Source organism: Narcine bancroftii, chromosome 3, assembly GCF_036971445.1.
Source record: "Narcine bancroftii isolate sNarBan1 chromosome 3, sNarBan1.hap1, whole genome shotgun sequence".
NCBI lineage: Eukaryota > Metazoa > Chordata > Chondrichthyes > Torpediniformes > Narcinidae > Narcine > Narcine bancroftii.
Genome location: NC_091471.1, coordinates 275,021,916 through 275,041,686, shown reverse-complemented (window position 1 = coordinate 275,041,686; position 19,771 = coordinate 275,021,916). Strand labels below are relative to the sequence as shown.

At 42.5% G+C, this 19,771-nt stretch overlaps 2 long non-coding RNA genes across 13 annotated transcripts in view; one reads left to right on the top strand and one right to left on the bottom strand.

Annotated features, from left to right (window-relative positions):
* Nucleotides 1–19,771, bottom strand: part of LOC138758797 (uncharacterized) — a 140,479-nt gene that overhangs the window by 67,829 nt on the left and 52,879 nt on the right. The gene's annotated exons all lie outside the window — the stretch shown is intronic.
* The window catches only part of LOC138758795 (uncharacterized), a 135,620-nt gene continuing 125,975 nt past the window's right edge, over nucleotides 10,127–19,771 (top strand). For 4 of the 11 annotated variants that reach the window (XR_011354464.1, XR_011354463.1, XR_011354461.1 and 1 more), the window contains exon 1: nucleotides 17,681–17,913. This is a non-coding gene — a long non-coding RNA (uncharacterized lncRNA). Of the gene's footprint in view, nucleotides 10,307–15,471; nucleotides 15,524–17,680; nucleotides 17,914–19,771 lie in introns of those variants that run through there. The other 7 variants (XR_011354456.1, XR_011354467.1, XR_011354465.1 and 4 more) reach the window with 7 other exon arrangements.

The window sequence follows — 19,771 nt, the reverse complement described above, 5'->3', positions numbered from 1 at the left end:
CAATCAGACTCCAGAAACAGCATCTCTGATACTCCGCTGGCACAGCTTTTGTATCCGGAGAAAGCACTGATGAGATTCCAGTTACAGCCAAGTCACAAGCTTATTGCAAAGTCATTTTGTCCACAAGACATAATGCAAAGCTCTCTCTTGCCTCAATTAATTAATTAGCTGGTAAAATAAATTTAATTTCCATTAAAACTAACTAACCAGTTTTGTAACTCCATCAGGTAAATCTTGGACAACAGTGCTGAGCAGATCTCTTCTTTGGCTTGGCTTCGCGGACGAAGATTTATGGAGGGGGTAAAAAGTCCACGTCAGCTGCAGGCTCGTTTGTGGCTGACAAGTCCGATGCGGGACAGGCAGACACGATTGCAGCGGTTGCAGGGGAAAATTGGTTGGTTGGGGTTGGGTGTTGGATTTTTCCTCCTTTGCCTTTTGTCAGTGAGGTGGGCTCTGCGGTCTTCTTCAAAGGAGGTTGCTGCCCGCCAAACTGTGAGGCGCCAAGAGCAGATAGGACATCCTAAATTGCTCACAGCAAAAATGCTGCACTTCAGATTTCACTTGTAGCAAACAAAATGGCCTCTCTCATATGGAATTTGCCCCAGCAATAACATTTGAGCTTGTTGAAGGACCTGTCACGCCCCTAACACCTCCCTCCTCCCATCAGGGAGAAAACTCAAGGACATGAAGTGCAGAATAGAAGGCTTAAAGACCATTTCTTCCCACAGCCAATGAGTGAACCACACAATGCTGCTGTCATGCTGTGCTTCTTGGTACTAATTGATCAATCTTTCACAGTTGTATGAATGTTGGAGATAACCTGTTAGACTGGTCACAGAAGAACCCTTTTTACTGTACTGATTATAATGTGACAAATAAAATGAAACAAAATCTAAACAGGGATGCATTTATAAACAATTTAAAAAAAAAACTAAAAATAGACTATTCATAATAAATTATTTACAAAAAACTATTCAAAGTTTCTTCTCACCCTTAGTGTTATATCCATACATTTCTATCTAGCAGCATTGCCCCCACTGTGGCACCTTGTCATTACTCAGCTGTCTGGTATTTGAGGGGCTTCCCCTTGGTCTCATCTCCTCACTGCCAAGTGACTGAAGAACTCTGGACTGTGGACCTTGCCCCACAGCGCCCTTGCAATTGGATGCAAGTCTCAGCACGTACTCCTGCAGCATGGTATTAAAGGCATAGGAAATCAAATATCTCATATTTGCAAATACTTCCAATCTGCAAAGACTGATTCCATTTGGTACACATGTATAACATTTGAGGGTCAGTTTGTCATTTTAAGTCTCCATCACTGTTTTATAATGGAAGCACATTAATCTGCAATGGCACCATCTTGCCACTAATGGCACATCTCCAGTCTATATTTTAATTTTTTTTTAAATTTAGACATACAGCACAGTAACCGACCATTTTGGCCAACAAGCCTGTGCCACCTAATTACACACAATTGACCTATAACCCTAGTACATTCTTGAAAGGATGGGAGGAAACCTGAGCACCTGGAGGAAACCCATGCAGATATGGGGAGAACATACAAGCTCCATACAGACAGCACTGGAACTTGCCGCTGCAACAGCATTGCACTAACCAATACACTAACCATGCCACCAAATTCAAAAAGCTGTAATTCATTTCAAAAAAGGTGGGTGGAAGTATCAGGCAAAGTTCAGACAGGACCTCCAAAACTGCTAGCAAAGGCATGTGTTGGTGAGTTGCTGAATGGACTCTCTCACGTGCCATCTACCTCAAGGATAACTCCCAGTGTTTTCTACAGCAAAAAAAACTTAGGACAAGGTTGGAAGTGGAGTTGCAGAGGTTCAGGGCAGGTTTTAAGAATGCAAGATATGGCAGACTCTGCAGGCACTAAATATCTGCAGCCATGTCAGACAGTCACATATTCACACAAACTCATTGCACCTGGAAAATTATGCACATTGAATGACCTTCCAACATCTAAAAGAGTACAAAACAAATGCCACAAAGCTTGGGAAAAGTCTGATGAGATTTTAGTTGTAAAATTCTTTTAATTTTTTTTGCCTCTACTCATCAATTTTCAGTTCCTAATGACAATCCAATCCCTAGCTACCTCTGTATAACCAGCCACCACAAGCATATGCTGGAAAATTCAAGCCCTGGTTTAGTTGGCAGCTGTGAATTATGATTTGATCTGAACTTACAGCTGTTTTGAGGACAAGTGTACTATCGAAGGTCAGCAAATTAACTTCCTCTAATTCTCAGATCTTCCACCCACTTCCTCCCCACTGGAGAGGCCCATATGTTGCTGGAAATGTGTTTCTTTCAAGAAAGTGATTCCTGGTGTATCAGAGGATGTGCAAGGTCTTGGCAGAAATACTCAATGCAACTCTAAGAGGAACCAAAATAAAATTCAGGCAGCTGCAGTTTCCACTGAGAGCTGTGATTATTCCATGAACGAGGAGCCTGTGCTTAGGTAAAATATTCCAAAGTAATTGAATCATTGATACAGTTGTCGATAGGAGACAGTCAATTTTTGGGAAAATATTTCAAATGACTGACTGGAAGATAAGAGACCATTCATCCCATTAGCTCCTTTCCAGCTTGCAGTAGAGCAATCCCATTCCCTGTAATTCAGGTGCCTGTCTACTTTTTACTCCTACCTTGAAGGCAGCTCAGACCTGAAACGCTGGTAATAAATCTTTACCTCTGAGAGATCTGCTGAATTCATTAAGCATTTTGTATTTTTACTACAATTTCAACATCCAGAGACTTTCAGGTTTCAATTCCATTTCCCCCCTCCCCATTTCCCTGTAGCCTTGCAACTTCGAACATAGAACACTCAGCACAATATCAGGCCTTCATCCTTCAATGTTGCGCTGACCTGTAAGTATTTACCAAAAAGCCCAAACCCTTCCTACCTCATAATCCTTTATTTTCCTTTCATCCATGTTCCTCTTAAATGCCCCTAATGTTTCAGTCTCCACCACCACCACCCTGGAAAGGTATTCTAGGGACACAGTCTCCACCACCACCACCCTGGAAAGGTATTCTAGGGACACAGTCTCCACCACCACCACCCTGGAAAGGTATTCTAGGGACACAGTCTCCACCACCACCACCCTGGAAAGGTATTCTAGGGACACAGTCTCCACCACCACCACCCTGGAAAGGTATTCTAGGGACACAGTCTCCACCACCACCACCCTGGAAAGGTATTCTAGGGACACAGTCTCCACCACCACCACCCTGGAAAGGTATTCTAGGGACACAGTCTCCACCACCACCACCCTGGAAAGGTATTCTAGGGACACAGTCTCCACCACCACCACCCTGGAAAGGTATTCTAGGGACACAGTCTCCACCACCACCACCCTGGAAAGGTATTCTAGGGACACAGTCTCCACCACCACCACCCTGGAAAGGTATTCTAGGGACACAGTCTCCACCACCACCACCCTGGAAAGGTATTCTAGGGACACAGTCTCCACCACCACCACCCTGGAAAGGTATTCTAGAGACACAGTCTCCACCACCACCACCTTGGAAAGATATTCTAGGGACAGTCTCCACCACCAGCACCACCACCATGGAAAGGTATTCTAGGGACACAACTCTTTAAAAACTCATCCCTGATGTCTCCTCTACACTTTCCTCTCTTCACTTTATACAGATGTCCTGTGGTGTTTGTTACTCCTGCCCTGGAGTTAAAAAAGCATTGGCTGTCCACCTTGTCAATGCCTCTCAGAATTTTGTAGACTTTTATTAAGTCACCTCTCATCCTGCTTTGCACCAAAGAGAGAAGTCCTAGCTCTGCTAACCTTGCCTCACAAGATACATTTTCTAATTCTGGTAAAAGTCTCCTCTACATGTCCATTAGCTCCACATTCATTCTTTTGCTATTTACATGCATACAAGTGTAGCTATCAGTGGGTATTTGAGATTACAGGGAAGCCACACAACTTGTGGAGAAAGTGGAAGTTCCTTGTGAACAGCACCTGATATCAGATTGACCCCATGCCCATGGAGCTGCAAGGTAGCTGCTTTGCCTCCATGCTGCCAAAGAAAAATAATTAATCCACTGCCTCTACTTCCTCAGGAGTTTGTGGAGGTTCGGTATGACTTCAGAAACCCTGGTAAATTTCCAAAGAGGTGTGGTGGAAAGTGTACTGACCAGCTGGATCATGCACAGGAATGGGAACACCAATATCCCTGAGCATAAAGCACTTCAAAAGGTAGTGGACACAGCCCAGGATATCACAGGAAAAAACCCTCCCCACCATTGAGAACATATACAGGGAACACTGCTGCCAGAGAGTAGCAGCAGCGATCATCAAGGATCCACACCACCCAGCACACTGTTCTCGCTGCTGCCATCAGGAAAGAGGTCTAGGTGCCACAAGACTCACACCACCAGGTTCGGGAACAGCTGCTATCCCTCCACCAGACTTCTCAACATCAAACTCAATCAGGGACAAATTTAAGGACTTTTACTTTTCTACTTTATACAATACAGAGAGAAAAAAGCAATAGTCAGTTCATTTACATTTCTTCATTTGTTTACCTGTATATTTATCTTGAGTAGTTTGTTGCACTACCAACAAGAGGTAATTCTGTATGGCCCACAGTAAAAAGAATCTTAGGGTTGAATGTGACAATAAATCTGAACCTTGTGTATAAACTAAAGAGAATGCTCAGAAAATGTCTTCCCTTTTCCATATAGCATCATGAGATCATGTGCATTTATTTGAAAGGGCTGATCCTTCTCTAGTTTGTTCGGAAATGCAGCTCATCCAAGAATCCAGCCATCCCTCAATTTTACACCAAAACATTGGCTTAGATTGTAATAAAGATGTACACAAATACAAGTGTCTACTGGACTCCCTCAAGCCGATTCATAGCTGGTCTGAGATCCATTTTCCTCAGTCTGTGCAAATTTGTCTGTTTTGCCATTGTCAATACAAGTGTCTACTGGACCTCTTCAAGCCGATTCATAGCTGGTCTGAGATCCATTTTCCTCAGTCTGTGCAAATTTGTCTGTTTTGCCATTGCCAATACAAGTGTCTACTGGACCTCTTCAAGCCGATTCATAGCTGGTCTGAGATCCATTTTCCTCAGTCTGTGCAAATTTGTCTGTTTTGCCATTGCCAATAACTCGCATAATGGAAGAGACTTGGATGAATTGTCCATCTCTACCAAAAGGCAGTAGTCCTGCAAAGTGGCAAAACAGCTTCTTTGCCTCGTGCATCAAGTGTTTGGGTGTGATGCATTGAACCTCGATAAGCAATAGAATTTAACCAACTTTGATGGTGTACCCAATCTATCTTCACTCCAAAAAAAGGGAAGAGTGTACAAATCAGAATGCAAGCTTAATTATTCATCTTGAAATCTGCCAAACCAAAAACAACACAAATAATTACACACTCTACCTACTCAACTCCCCAGCAGTTACCAGAGAGTACAGCCTCTAACCTTTCCCATCAAACTCATTAAATCTGGCTTCTCCATAAATACAAACGGAAATTCCTTAAACCTGCTGGAAAGGAATGGAGTTCTCTGGGTCAGCTTTGAGTTTAGTTTATATCCCAGTCAAATGCGTAAAAGAGCTCTGAGCTGATGTGAAGTTCCGTTCTTGAAATTTCTAAGGAATGGTGACTTTGAAGGTAATCTTTTAACCTTGCCATGGTAACTAGAAAGCCTCTTTTACATTCTGCACACTGATCTCAAGTCACTTTGGGTCTGCATCAGCGGTCATCGAGTCTTTTTTTGATATTCTAGCATTGACCTGAAATTTTGCATTGTAAGCAAGTATGATCAACAAAATGAAACACAGGGCAGGAGGCAGAAACATTTAATCCTATTGGTGAATATGCAATCAGCCTGCATTTATTTTGTGATAAGTGTGGATCTGGAGACTTGGTTTTTAAACTCTCAATATAGGGACTGAATTTAACAGCAGGGAGGTTCTGTACAGGGTACTGGGGAGGTGGAGAATTATATGCACTTCTCATCCCCTGATTCAAAATGTACTGGCTTTGGAGGCTGTCCTGAGGAGGCTCACCAGGTTGATTCTGGAAATGAACAGGTTATCTGATGATTAAGTAGCCTACAACTATACTCAATGGAGTGTAGAAGGATAGGGGGTGGAATCTGAGAGTATTTAAAGTTATGAAAGGAATAACCGTATAACCACTTACAGCACAGAACCGGCCAGTTCGGCCCTACTAGTCCATGCCGTAGCAAATCCCCACCCTCCTAGTCCCACTGACCAGCACCCGGTCCATACCCCTCTAGTCCCCTCCTATCCATGTAACGATCCAGTCTTTCCTTAAATGTAACCAATGATCCCGCTTCAACCACATCTGCCGGAAGCTCATTCCACATCCCCACCACCCTCTGCGTAAAGAAATTTCCCCTCATATTCCCCTTATAATTTTCCCCCTTCCGTCTTAAACCATGCCATCTAGTTTGAATCTCCCCCTTTCTTAATTGAAAAAGCTTATCCACATTTACTCTGTCTGTCCCTTTTAAAATCTTAAACACAATAGATACGGTAGAAGCAAGGAGATAGTTTTCACTGGCAGGTGAGACTAGAATTTGGAGACATAGCCCAAAGATCAAGGGAGTAGATTTGAATTAAATGTTAAATTTAGATATATAGCACATTAACAGGCCCTTTCAGCCCACAAGCCCCATGCTTCCTAATTACACCCAATTAATCTATAACCCTAGCAAGTTTTGAAAGGTGGGAGGAAACCAGAGCACCTGGAGAAAACCCACTGAAACACAAGGAGGGAGAGACACTGAACTGTGGACAGTGGTGCTGGAACAGCATTGCATTTAACCATCCCACTAAATGCGTCAGCCACTGAAGGCCGCGACAAGCTGAAGCTGCTTCCAGAAATAGGGAAGCTGTGGAATTCTCTTCATAAGGCTGCCTCTATCAATGTATTTAAGTATATTTTGGAATAGTAGGGGAATTATGGGGAACAGGCGACAGCCAGATTAACCATGATCTCATTGAATGAGTGAGCAGGCGTGACAGGCCACATGGCCAACTCCTGCTCCTATTCCTCATCTTCTCTCCCAATAGGTAGGAGGAAAAATAAACTGTCGATGCGGAGCCTGTGAAGCTCAGAAATGTCTGTGCATGTTAGACAGATTGATCTCAGTGCTATTAATCAGATCAATCCTTGAGCTTGGGAAGGTGGGTATCATGGGAGGCGGGGGGGGGGTTGGAAAAAATAGAGGAGAAATCATCCAAGATCCTGCCTTCTATTAGCTGGAGACCTGAAGCAATAGCGCTAACATGTAAAAGTCAGTTTTATACAGAGAAGGAGACCCTGAGTTAGTCTTATGATCTGTATTAAACTGCAACTCAACAACTTCATAGACTTTCAGAGAATGCAAAAAAAAAATGACCTGGCCCTTCAAATCTGTTCTGTGATTCCAGGGGTGAAATGATGCAAAGTGTAAGCCCTGGAAATTTTCTCCCTGCAGCAAATAGAACTCAGCTGAGACTTAATAGGAGGATTCAAAGTGGTGTTTTATGGAGGGAGGATGATTAAATAATATTTCCATTGGCAAAAAATGGCCATTAACCAGACAATGTAGATTTAAGATGGTTGGCAAAAAGTTTAAGGGCAAAGAAAATGCAGGATCTTTATAATCCAGAATGTACAAAGCAAAGGAAAACTGACAAAAGAAAATGCAAAATAACTATCCTTTAAAATAAAAGATCTGCAGGGCTATCGATAAAGAGCAAAGGACTAAAATGAATCAATTTGTTCCTCCAAAGAACTGACATTAATGCACTGTAGTGATTCACCTCCTTTTGCAGTGTAAAATTATGTTTCTCTTATAATTATCTCAAAAGAACATGCAAAGTCCTTAACCTTTAATCACTGTCTTATGCTGTGTACTTTGCTTCTCATTTCTGTACCAATTTCCCATTGTTATTTATTAGCTGATTGGACTAGGTCATCAATAGACCTACCATGTACCAGTTACACCATTTCTTTCTGTGTGGAGCACACAACTACTTAAAATCACTACAAGACTCCGAACAGGTTAAGAAAGAGCCATCACTGAAGCACGTGCATTCAGGGGTTGGTGTTGAAGTCCACCACCATGGATTGATAGAAACATTGTTCATTGGGATTTGGAATGGATTAATTTAGGACAGGAAGTAGGTGGCAATGCATTTATATCAATTGTGCCTGCCTACATTGATGTTCACAGTACCAAAGATCCTGGAACTTATTCCCACCCAGCAAGAGTGTGAATTGTTATTTAAGTTGCCAATTAGTGAATAAGTTTTGAAGAATTCAAGATCTCTGGGATTCAGTAATTACAGGGATTGGTAGATGCCGGATAAGCAAGTTTTCCAGTTGCTTGAGACTCATTCTTACAATGCCTAGCTAATACACCAGCACTAAGAATTACTCTTTGCAGACGATGCCGCTTTAGTTGCCCATTCAGAGCCAGCTCTTCAGCGCTTGACGTCCTGCTTTGCGGAAACTGCCAAAATGTTTGGCCTGGAAGTCAGCCTGAAGAAAACTGAGGTCCTCCATCAGCCCCCCCACATCTCCATCGGGCACACAAAACTCAAAACGGTCAACCAGTTTACCTATCTCAGCTGCAACATTTCATCAGATGCAAGGATCGACAATGAGATAGACAACAGACTCGCCAAGGCAAATAGCACCTTTGGAAGACTACACAAAAGAGTCTGGAAAAACAACCAACTGAAAAACCTCACAAAGATAAGCGTATACAGAGCCGTTGTCATACCCACACTCCTGTTCGGCTCCGAATCATGGGTCCTCTACCGGCATCACCTACGGCTCCTAGAACGCTTCCACCAGCGTTGTCTCCGCTCCATCCTCAACATCCATTGGAGCGCTTTCATCCCTAACGTCGAAGTACTCGAGATGGCAGAGGTCGACAGCATCGAGTCCACGCTGCTGAAGATCCAACTGCGCTGGGTGGGTCACATCTCCAGAATGGAGGACCATCGCCTTCCCAAGATCCTGTTATATGGCGAGCTCTCCACTGGCCACCGTGACAGAGGTGCACCAAAGAAAAGGTACAAGGACTGCCTAAAGAAATCTCTTGGTGCCTGCCACATTGACCACCGCCAGTGGGCTGATATCGCCTCAAACCGTGCATCTTGGCGCCTCACAGTTTGGCGGGCAGCAACCTCCTTTGAAGAAGACCGCAGAGCCCACCTCACTGACAAAAGGCAAAGGAGGAAAAACCCAACACCGAACCCCAACCAACCAATTTTCCCCTGCAGCCGCTGCAACCGTGTCTGCCTGTCCCGCATCGGACTTGTCAGCCACAAACGAGCCTGCAGCTGACGTGGACTTTTTACCCCCTCCATAAATCTTCGTCCGCGAAGCCAAGCCAAAGAAAGAAGAACAAACAGTTTACAAGACAAGAGACAATGCAAAATAATTTGAAAAAATCAGTATTGAATTTCTTAATTATGTAAAGTTCACTTGAATCAGGTAATTCCTGTAACTTACAAAATTTAAATTTGAACCCTAGTCACTGGCACTGTACCACCATCATAATTAACCCACACCCTCCCCTCACCCCTCAAGTTTATAGATAAAGCCTTAATATACTGTTAAAGATGATTACTTAGCAGGGAGACACAGCAGAACTCTAATGGCAAGCAGCGTTAACCAGCTCTTCATCCCAGGCGACGCCATTTTATTCAAACATAACTATTCAACCAGCTGCTATGAGAAAGCACGAACAAGGCGCTCCGCTGGCTGAATATTTGCTCCCAACTTCAAAGTTTTATTAATTACTTCAGAGAACATTTATTTTTACAATTTTAAACTTTTATTATTTTTTTTTAATTTGTGCTTTTCATTTCAAAATATTAATTTTCCTCAATTCATTCTTTTGCTGGTTGCTTCAAGTTGCCAGTTGCTTAAATTCCAGATAATGTTTTTTTTTTTTTTTTTAAAACTATGTGGCCTCTGTAACATGGTCTGAAAATAACCTTCATCCTCCCTTAACTAAATATACCAGTTTTCCAAATTTGCACAGTTCTGAAAAAGAACTTGAAACATTAATTGTTTCTCCCTCTCCACATGCTGCCTGATCTTCAGAGTGTGAGCATTTTCTGTCAGCCAATTTAAAGGTTTGTGCGTGATGGCAGAATAGAACTTGCCCTCGTGGAAAAGTCACTTGCTGATGGGTCACACCCAGGATCACAAACATTTTTGTGGAAGAAGCTCCAGGAAACTCAACAGCCTATCGAATAGATCAGTTCTCAAGAGAGAAGGTAAGCAGTACATTTCCCACTGTAGCTGACAAGATAATAAGCACTAAATTAGTATTTAGAACTGATAAGTAGTGTCTCAATTGGCACAATCTCCAGGACTATGTGAAAATAGATACATGATGCATAGTCAAGAGAATAGAAGAGAAATTATCTAAGGCACACATTTCTGTCATATTAGCAGAAGTGATTGTTTGAAACAGCTGTCTTGTCAAACAATCTCAGTCTTGGCCCCTAACAAGGACAAAATTCATTGCAAGGAAGACAGGCATGGTGTCAAAATCTAGGTCCCCACATTGGCAAGGATAGAATAGACCAAAGTGCTTCCATGGATCTTTAGAGAGTAAACAAGATTGGGCCTATTTTGCCTTCTGTTGTTACAGATTTGTTTATTTTTAGACATACAGCAAGGCAACAGGCCCATGAGTCCATGTAGACCAATTTAAACTACACCCTGGTACATTTTGAATGGTAGTAGGAACACCACAAAGACATGGGGAGAATGTACAAATTGCTTACAGTGTGGGATTCGAACCCCAGTCCCGATCGCCAACCACAACAGGTACCAAAGGCAAAAAACGAAGCTGGCAATTTAATTTAACATACAAGGAACAGACTCATTCTTACAATGCCTAATACTTCAGCACTTAGAATAAACAGTTTAAAAGACATGATGAATGGTTAGAAACTTGTTTGTTTGAAAGACAAGTTTAAAGTGATCCTTTATTATCCTTTTCACTGCATCTTAATGGATTTAATAAGGTCAACAATTAGACAAATCTTCAGCTTCCAACCCAAAAGAATAAAAGTGATGCCTTTACCAATATCATTCCTAATTTGATATTCATAACATTCCTAATTTATACTGTATTGCTTCAAATAAACAAAATAATTGATTTTAGTTATTATTTTAATGATGTTTGTGCAGTAATTATAACTTGGGAGATTAGATAATAATCACCTCCCTCAATGTGTTATTCCATGGTACAGCCATTCCCCAGGGGCCACAGCACATACAAGTAGAAGCCTTGTTATTTTCCCACCTCACATAGCAATCCATTCCCTTCACATTTAGAAGCCTTAAAAACTTTGATTGCATCTGCTTCCACCATCACCCAGGATGCAGAGCTATAGGACTAGTTTAGGTAACTTGGATAGCATTGACAAGTTGTGCTGAAGGCTGTAAAATGTGGGCAAGGAACCCACAAAGGCCATGGGCTGCTGGCAATTGGAGGTCAAAGACCCATCAGTTTGCAGGATGCTGGACACTTGCTCATGAGAACCAGGTATTGGAACTGGGATTCGAGCAAGTCCTGACTGAGGACAAGAAGGGCTTCCAAAGGGGCCTGGGCGCTGAAGGCTTCCTCGTCATGTCGGAGGTTTGGATCTAGGCTCAGGCTACCATGGTTTGAACTGAACTGGTGTCTTGTGCAACTGCATCGGCTGCGGGAAAACCAGAGACAAATCCTCAGCGTCTCCCATGACTGAACAAACTCTCTTGCTGCTCTTTGATTATGTAGGGTGCTAGGTAATGCTAATAGCAAATTTTGGTCTGCCTTATGGCAGAATAAAGGCAATTTTGTACAATATGATATTTCTGTTTTTATTAGATGATTCTATCAATGATGGGTGGCACAACTAAATAATCAGCCACCACAAACAGACCATGTGAAGTCTGACTGCTTCATCAAGGTGCCAGTATTTTGCAAATAATATATACAAACCAAGGCAACATCTTCAAGAGAGGCAAAATGGAAAATAATCCATGCTTCTTCTCACTGTGTCATCGTGCAGGCTAGTATCCAATTAGTTGCTGATAAAAAAACATTCAGTGATGCTTGACACCAGTTAACCTGTTGAAATACATGGTTCTATTTGAGAAAAAATGTTTCAAGTTCATTATGACATCAGCACCCTTGCTACATATTGTCTACAACAATGCCAATAACATCATTTATCATTACAGGCTGTTCTGAAATAAATACTTATGCAGCAAAATATGTTGTCTTGCCAGATTCTGTTTACAACTCAATGACTCCTCAGCTGACTATCCAGATAACAAGGATTGTTCCAAGTTTGCTTGCAGGCCAGTGGTGATTGGATTAATTCTTTTTCCTGTGCCCTTGTCTACATCAGAGAGAATGGACGCAGACTGAGCACCCTCGCTCTGTCCACATCAGTGACAGGGACCCTTCAGTGGCCAACCCTTTCAATTCTGCACCCCACTCCTGTGCTGACATGTCTGGCCATGGCCTCATGTACTGTCAATCCAAGGCCACCCTCAACTTGAAGGAGCAAAACCTAATTTTCCATTTAGGCACTCTCCATTAACATCAGCTTCTAATTTCTCAAGGTAAAGGGCTCAGCCCAGAAATGTCAGTAATACATCTTTATGTCCTGTGAGCACTTTGAGACTTGCAGAGTTTCTTCAGCACTTCTGTATTTTTGACAACAATTTCAGCATCTGTAGACTTTCAGGTTTCACTTTTACAAGGATTTTTCCTGACACTTCATGGTGAATTAACTAAAACATCTTAACCATGAACACTCGCATAGTAATTAATACCAGTGGTGGGCTAAACTTTTCAGTTAATCTATTTCAAGATAAAGGAACAGAAGTATTGCCCATTGAGTCTGCTCTGCAACTCCATGCCGATCTAAATTGTTCTCACATCCAGCCCAATTTCCTGCCTTTTTCCCTTTATTCCTGACTAATTAGATACCTATCAATCTCTCCTTTAAACTTCCCCAATGATCCAGCCTCCACAGTTGTGTGGCAATGAATTCCACAACTCTCTGGCTAAAGAAATTTCTCATTTGTTTTAACTGGGTCCTTTCTCATTCCAAGACTGTGCCCTCTTGACCTGGATTCACCCACCAAGGGAAACATGTTATTCTCATTTACTCTGTCCAATCTTTTCAGTGTTCAAAATGTTTCTGAGATTCCTTCCAACCCCCACCCTCCATTCTTCTATATTCCAATGAATACAGTCCAAGAGCCTTTAAACATTCCTAATATGTTAGCCCTTTCATTCCAGGAACCTTCCTGGTAAATCTTCTCTGGACTCTCTCCAACATTATTACATCTCTTCTAAGATCAGGGGCCCAAAACTACACACAGTTCTCCAAATGAAGTCTCACCAGTGCCCCATGGAGCCTCATCAACACCTCTTTACTCTTATACACTATTCCTCTTTAAATGAATGTCAACATAGCATTTGTTTTCTGATCCAACCTGGTGATTAACCTTTAGGTTATCCTGTATGAGGACCCCCAAATAATAATCTGCCTGTTTATTTCCTCTTTCAAAGTGTCCAACTGTACATTTCTTCACATTGGATCTCATCTGCCATTTCTTTGCCTACTCTCCTAAACTGTCCAAGTCTCTCTGCAATGTTTCAGTTTCTTTAACACTTCCTATCTTAGTGTTATCTGTAAACGTCACCATAAAACCATTCAATCCATAATCTAAATCATCAATATACATTGTAAAAAGAAGCCACAACACCGACCCCTGCAGAACACCACTTATAACCAGCAACCAACCAGAACAGGATCCCTTTATTCCTTTCTGCCCATTAGCCAATGGTCCACCCAATCTAGTACCTTCCCTGTAATTCCATGGGTCTCAGCTTATTAAGCAGCCTCTCATACAGTACCTTATCAAAAGCCTTTTGAAAATCTAAATACACAACATCCACAGCCTCTTCCTTGTCCAGATTACCTCAAAGAATTCCATTAGGTTTGTCAAGCAGGATCTTCCCTTCATGAACCCATGCTGGCTTGGACCAATCATGTCATGCACCTCTAAATATGTCATAACCTCATCTTTGAAGATGAACTCCAATAACTCCAACAACCAACATTAGACTTAATAGGACTATAATTTCTTTTTTCTGCCTCCCTTCTTTCTTAAACAGTGGAACTAGATTTGCAACTTTTCAATCCTCCAGAACCATGCCAGAGTCTATTGATTTCTGTAAAAATCAATTCCAATCTTCCTCCCCCTCCTTGTCTTCTTCAGTGAAGACAGATGCTAAATAATTAATTTAGTTCCTCTTCCATCTCTTAGTTACCCATTATAACATCTCTAGCATCATTTTCCAACTGGTACTACCCATGTCTCTTTTACTTTTTATATATTTTAAAAAGTTTGTATCTTTTTGTATGTTATTTTCCAACTTCCTTTCATAATTTTTTTCTTTCATAATGACTTTTTGATTATTTAAAAGTTTCCCATCCAGTTTTCCCACTAATTTTTGCTTCCTTATCTGCCCTCCCTTTTGCTTTTATTTTAGCCTTAACCTCTTTTTAGCCAAATTTGTCCCATTTTTCCTGTACTTTCCTTATTTTTTGTAGAAATATCCTCTAATTCTACTCTTTCCCCCCAAATCGAGCATATTTTTCCAGTCAACTTGAGCCAGTTCCTCTCATACCCCTTTGTTCCACAGAAATATTGACACACCTGATATCAGCTTCTCCTTTTCAGAGAAATGACCAACTTAACTTGTCCCTGATAGGTCATCCCCACCAACAGTATATCTGTTGTTGATGTGAACAGCCACAGGGATGCTCTGCACTAACTTTTCCCCCTTCCCTTTCCTGATAGTCACCCAGCTACCTACCTCCTGAATTTTGGGGGTGACTGCCTCCCTAAAACTCCTGTCTACAGCTGCCTCTCACAAGATCCACAGTTTATCCAGCTCCCTAACTCAGGTTGTAAGGAGCTACAGCTGAATGCACCTTTTGCAGGTATGGTCTTCTGGGACAACTATACTATCCCAGATTTCCCACAACCAGAGCTATCCACCACCCTAGCTATCTCCATTTAATTAAACTAATTCACCTGGCCTTTCCTCTAAGCAAACAATTTCTCAACTTCAGCTCACCAAAGCCTCAAACTTTACTGGCTACTCCTTCAGCTACTCCTCCTTTTATTGGTCCCTGCCAATTAACTCAATTACCCAATTAATCAACACTCAATACAAATCACAACTTAGCTTCAAGTTCAAGTGTTTTATTTATATAGCACATGTTTTTCAACTTGCATTGACCAAAGTACTGTACAAACGAAGGCAATTGATTGAAACTGGTAAAATTATTTACAGAACAACAGGTTAAGATGTTATAAATAGAACACAAATGCAGTGAATGGCACAGTGTTGTTGTTGGAGGTTAGGGATATACAAAGGGTTTCAGACATTCAACGCTTGACAGAAGGTATGTTTTTAACCTGGATTTAAAACAGTTGAGGGAGGGTGAGAGTTTAATGGTCAGGGGAATGCTGTTCCACAGTGTGGAGGCCGCAACTGTAAAGGTCTCGTCTTCCCTTTTGTGTTCACTTAGTGTGTGGAACAGCCAGGCATCTTGCGGTAGTTGACTTAAACTGCTTGGGACTGGAGTAGGGCGTAAGCAGATTGGAGATATGTTGTGTGGGGGGGGGGGGGTAAGGTTGTTGAGGGCTTTATATGTAGATAGCAGCAGCTTGAAGTTGATTCTGAGCTGCACCGGCAGCCAATGGATGGAGGCCAGAATTAGGGTGATATGGTCCCTCTTCTTGGCACTTGTCAGGATCCTAGTGGCAGCTTTCTGAACCAGTTGGAGGCAGGTTAGGGAGTACTGGCTAATCGATGTGTATAGAGAGTTAGTATAGTCCAGACATGAGAAGATAAGAACATGAATAACCGTTTTGAGGTAATTGAGTGAGAGGAATTTTTATTTTAAAACATGGTGCGCAGCTGGAAAAAGCAGGCCTTCACCACGGCGTTGACCTGTTGGTAAAATTTGAAGGCCGGGTCGAACATGGGTTAAATAAGAGTGGATAGATTACCTAGGAAGTTGTGTAACTTTCTGGTGAAATTAGGGGGGCAGAATAGGATGATCTCAGATTTTGTCTCATTAAGTTGAAGGAAGTTGTGAGCCATTCAGCATTTATGACTTCCAGACAGTTGATGAGGTTGGGGATTTTTGACTGGTTATCCGATTTTAGGGGGAGGTAGAGCTGGGTGTTGTCAACAAGTCATGCACATGGTAATGTACAGGCTGATAAGGAGATACCACATTTCTACATAACATGGCCAAGGGGGAGCATGTACTGAGAGAAAAGAATGGGGCCAAGGATGGATCCTAGCTGAATTCCGAAGAAGAGGGTGGCTGAGGCAAATCTGTAGTTTACCCATGTTGACCGTGAAAGCCCTGTCAGTGAGGTAAGGTTTGAACCTGCTCGGGGCCATGCCATTGATGCTGACCTCCTGCTGGACATGGTCTATCAGAATAGTGTGATCGACGGTGTTGAACATCGCGCTGAGGTCTTAAACCTATGCCTTCTGCACCCTTTTTAAACTGTCCTCCAAGCACTCGCTTCTCATCAAACACTTGCAGCACCTCCAACCTCCGAATGCAAATGAATCAATGAAAGTCGCTAAACATAATTATAATGAGAATGGAGTTAAATAAGAAAATCTGCAGATGCTGGGGTTGAGAGCAAAAGAAAAAGGTGCCTTTTCCTAATGTTTTGGGCCTGAGCCCTTCTTCAGGGAATGAGCAAAAAGTAGACAGGCACTTGAATTAAAAGGTTAGGAAGGAGGAATGAAAGGGCAGGCATATAGCACATGTACCTTGAAGAAGGGCTCGGACCCAATTCGTCGGTAATATATGGTCACTGAGACCTGCTGAGTTCCCCCAGGATTTCTGTGTTTTTTTTAAACTTCAGTCACAGCGTCTGCAAACTTTCATGTTTCACTCCTTGAATCATAACTACTGTTTGAGACAAAGTATGATTTAAATTACCTTTTTGTTTGTGAAGTGAAACTGATAATCAGCCAAACTACAGAACAAAGAGACTGAATTAGTGCAGAGATTACAGCTTTAAGTTGATATACCACACACTATTTTTGATAATCACTGACAAAACATCATCAAATGGCTAAATATTTCCAACGTTGGGTTTAGAAGATTAAGACAGAGTTGTTTCAAGAATCTTTTATTGTCGTGTGTGTTTTTTTTAAAAAAAGGTCCAATATTACAATGACAGTTGCTTTAGTCTGCTTGCTATAAGGTGAACCACTTTGTAGTATCTCTCCAAACTAACGACATTGATAATTAAGTTCTGGCAGCTGATAATTCCCTAATTAAGACCTTGTGTTGCAGATGCTGGGGTTGAGGGTTAAATAAGAGTGGATTTTTTTGAATTCTGAATATTCAGATGCATTGTCAAAATTTATAAACACTAGCCATTACTTAATTTGACAGTCATTTAAATCACATGCTTTGTTAGCAGGTCTCATTTGTGTATTCAACCTTGACAGAAAACATTTTGGAGATCAAGCATAAACTTGGACTTTACTTTATCAGCATGTAGATACCATGCACATGACTTGTTGCTAAAAGATTTATCTGGGTACACAAAGTTCTCGTTAAATAGCTGAGTAGAACATGGTAAAAGGACAAGGCTTTTGGTTTGGAGTATCACGCATCATTCAAGAAGATAAAGGAGTGGATAACATACTGTAACGTGATCGATGGGACTTGGAGACTGTGGAGCACAAACGTGCTTTTATTAGCTTACAATTAACAGTCGATATCTACAATGGTCTTCAGGTAAATTGAAGGTAAGGCAGAAAAACGGAGTTCATATCAGGACCAACAGGGCCAGATCTAAGAGGAGGGGCTGGCTGTCTAATCTACCCATAGACAATGAATTCCAGTTCACTGCATTCACCCCTTCTGTCAGAAAAGAATCTGTGGGTGAAAACAGAGACCATGTTCAGCACCACAAATTTTTACAATTGTTTACAAGTTGAGTCTATCTGGGGACCTGGTTAAGCACCTTAGTACTGTTAGACTTTGCTCTTCCAGAACTTCCTGTGCCTCCTGTGGGTCTTGGATACTGGGACACAAAGGGGGACTTGGGGATCCAGGATCCGATAGTAGCTCAGTTGGAACCATGTCGTCTGGAACCCTGCGTGGGGTATTGAAGGTTCCAGGCCTATTGTGGGCATTGGGACCTCAGTTCCTGAAGGTGCCAGATCTCTGATCGAGATGAAGTCCTCCCTGCCATCCGGGTATGCCACATAGGCATACATCAAATTTGTATGCAGTAGGTGCACTCTCTCGACCAAAGGGTCGTGCTTTTTCAACAGGACTCATCCTGGTGTCATTATCCATGCTAGAAGAGTGATCCCTGATGTGGATTTCCTCAAAATTAATTTGTGAGGAGTCACATTGATTGCACTGCAGAGAACCAACCTTATGGAGTGCAGTGTGGTGGGCAGAACATCTTGCCAGTGTGAGCCTGGAAGGCCTTTAGACCGGAGGGCCAATTTCACTGCTTTCCAAACCATTGCGTTCTCCTTTTCAACTTGTCTGTTCCCCTGTGAGCTGTAGTTAGTCGCCCTGCTACGGGCGATGCCTCTTGCGAGCAGGTGCTGGCAAAGCTCTTCACTCATAAATAATGAGCCCCGGTCACTATGAATAAAGCTGGGATACCCGAACATGGTGAAAATGAAGTGCAGAGCTCTGATGACTATGGTGGTGGAGGCGTCTGGGCAAGGGATGGTGAACAGAAACTGCGAGTACTCATCGATAAAGTTAAGAAAGTACATGTTTCCGTTGGTGGAAGGTAGGGGCCCCTTGAAATCGGCACTGAGTTGTTCGAAGGAGTGGGAAGCTTTTATGAGATGTGCTTTGTCAGGGCAGTAGAAATGTGGTTTGCACTCAGTGAAGACTTGGCATGACCTGATCATCTCCCTGATGATGTCTTCAATAGAGAAGGGCAGGTTGTGTGCATGACGAAGTAGGCCATGTGGGTGATGCCCGGGTGGCAGAGCTCGTTGTGAAGTGACCGCAACTGATTTGGGATAGGGAAGTCTAGGAAGCAGCACAGTTTCCTCGGGATAGGGCATCTGGGGCCTCATTGACTGTACCTGGCCTATACACTATCTCATAGGTGGAGAGTTTGATCCTCCACCTCGCAATCTTGTCATTCTTTATTTTGCCTCCATTCGTATTATTGAACATGAATGGTACAGATCACTGATCAGTGAGCAAGGTGAACTTCCTGCTGGCCAGATAGTGCCTCCAGTTCCTGATGTCCTCCACAATGGCTTAAGCCTCCTTCTCCACAGATGGGTATTGGAGCTCATGGCCTTACAGAGTGCGGGAAAAGAAAGCTACTGGCCTGCCCACCTGGTTAAGGGTTGTGGCCAGAGCTATGTCAGAGGCATCGCTCTCCACCTAGAATGGTGGGTTTTCATCCACCACTTCCATGATATAGTTCCTGAGGGATTTAAAAGCTGCCTGGGCTTCGGCTGACAATGGGAAGGAGGTAGATTTTAAAAGGTGGCGGACCTTGACGGCATAATGAGGTACCCACTGAGCATGGTAGGAGAAGAAGCCCAGGCAGAGCTTTCATGGTCCTTGGGATAGAGAAGTCTAGTAGGGGGGGGTCACATACGGTCGGGGTCTTGG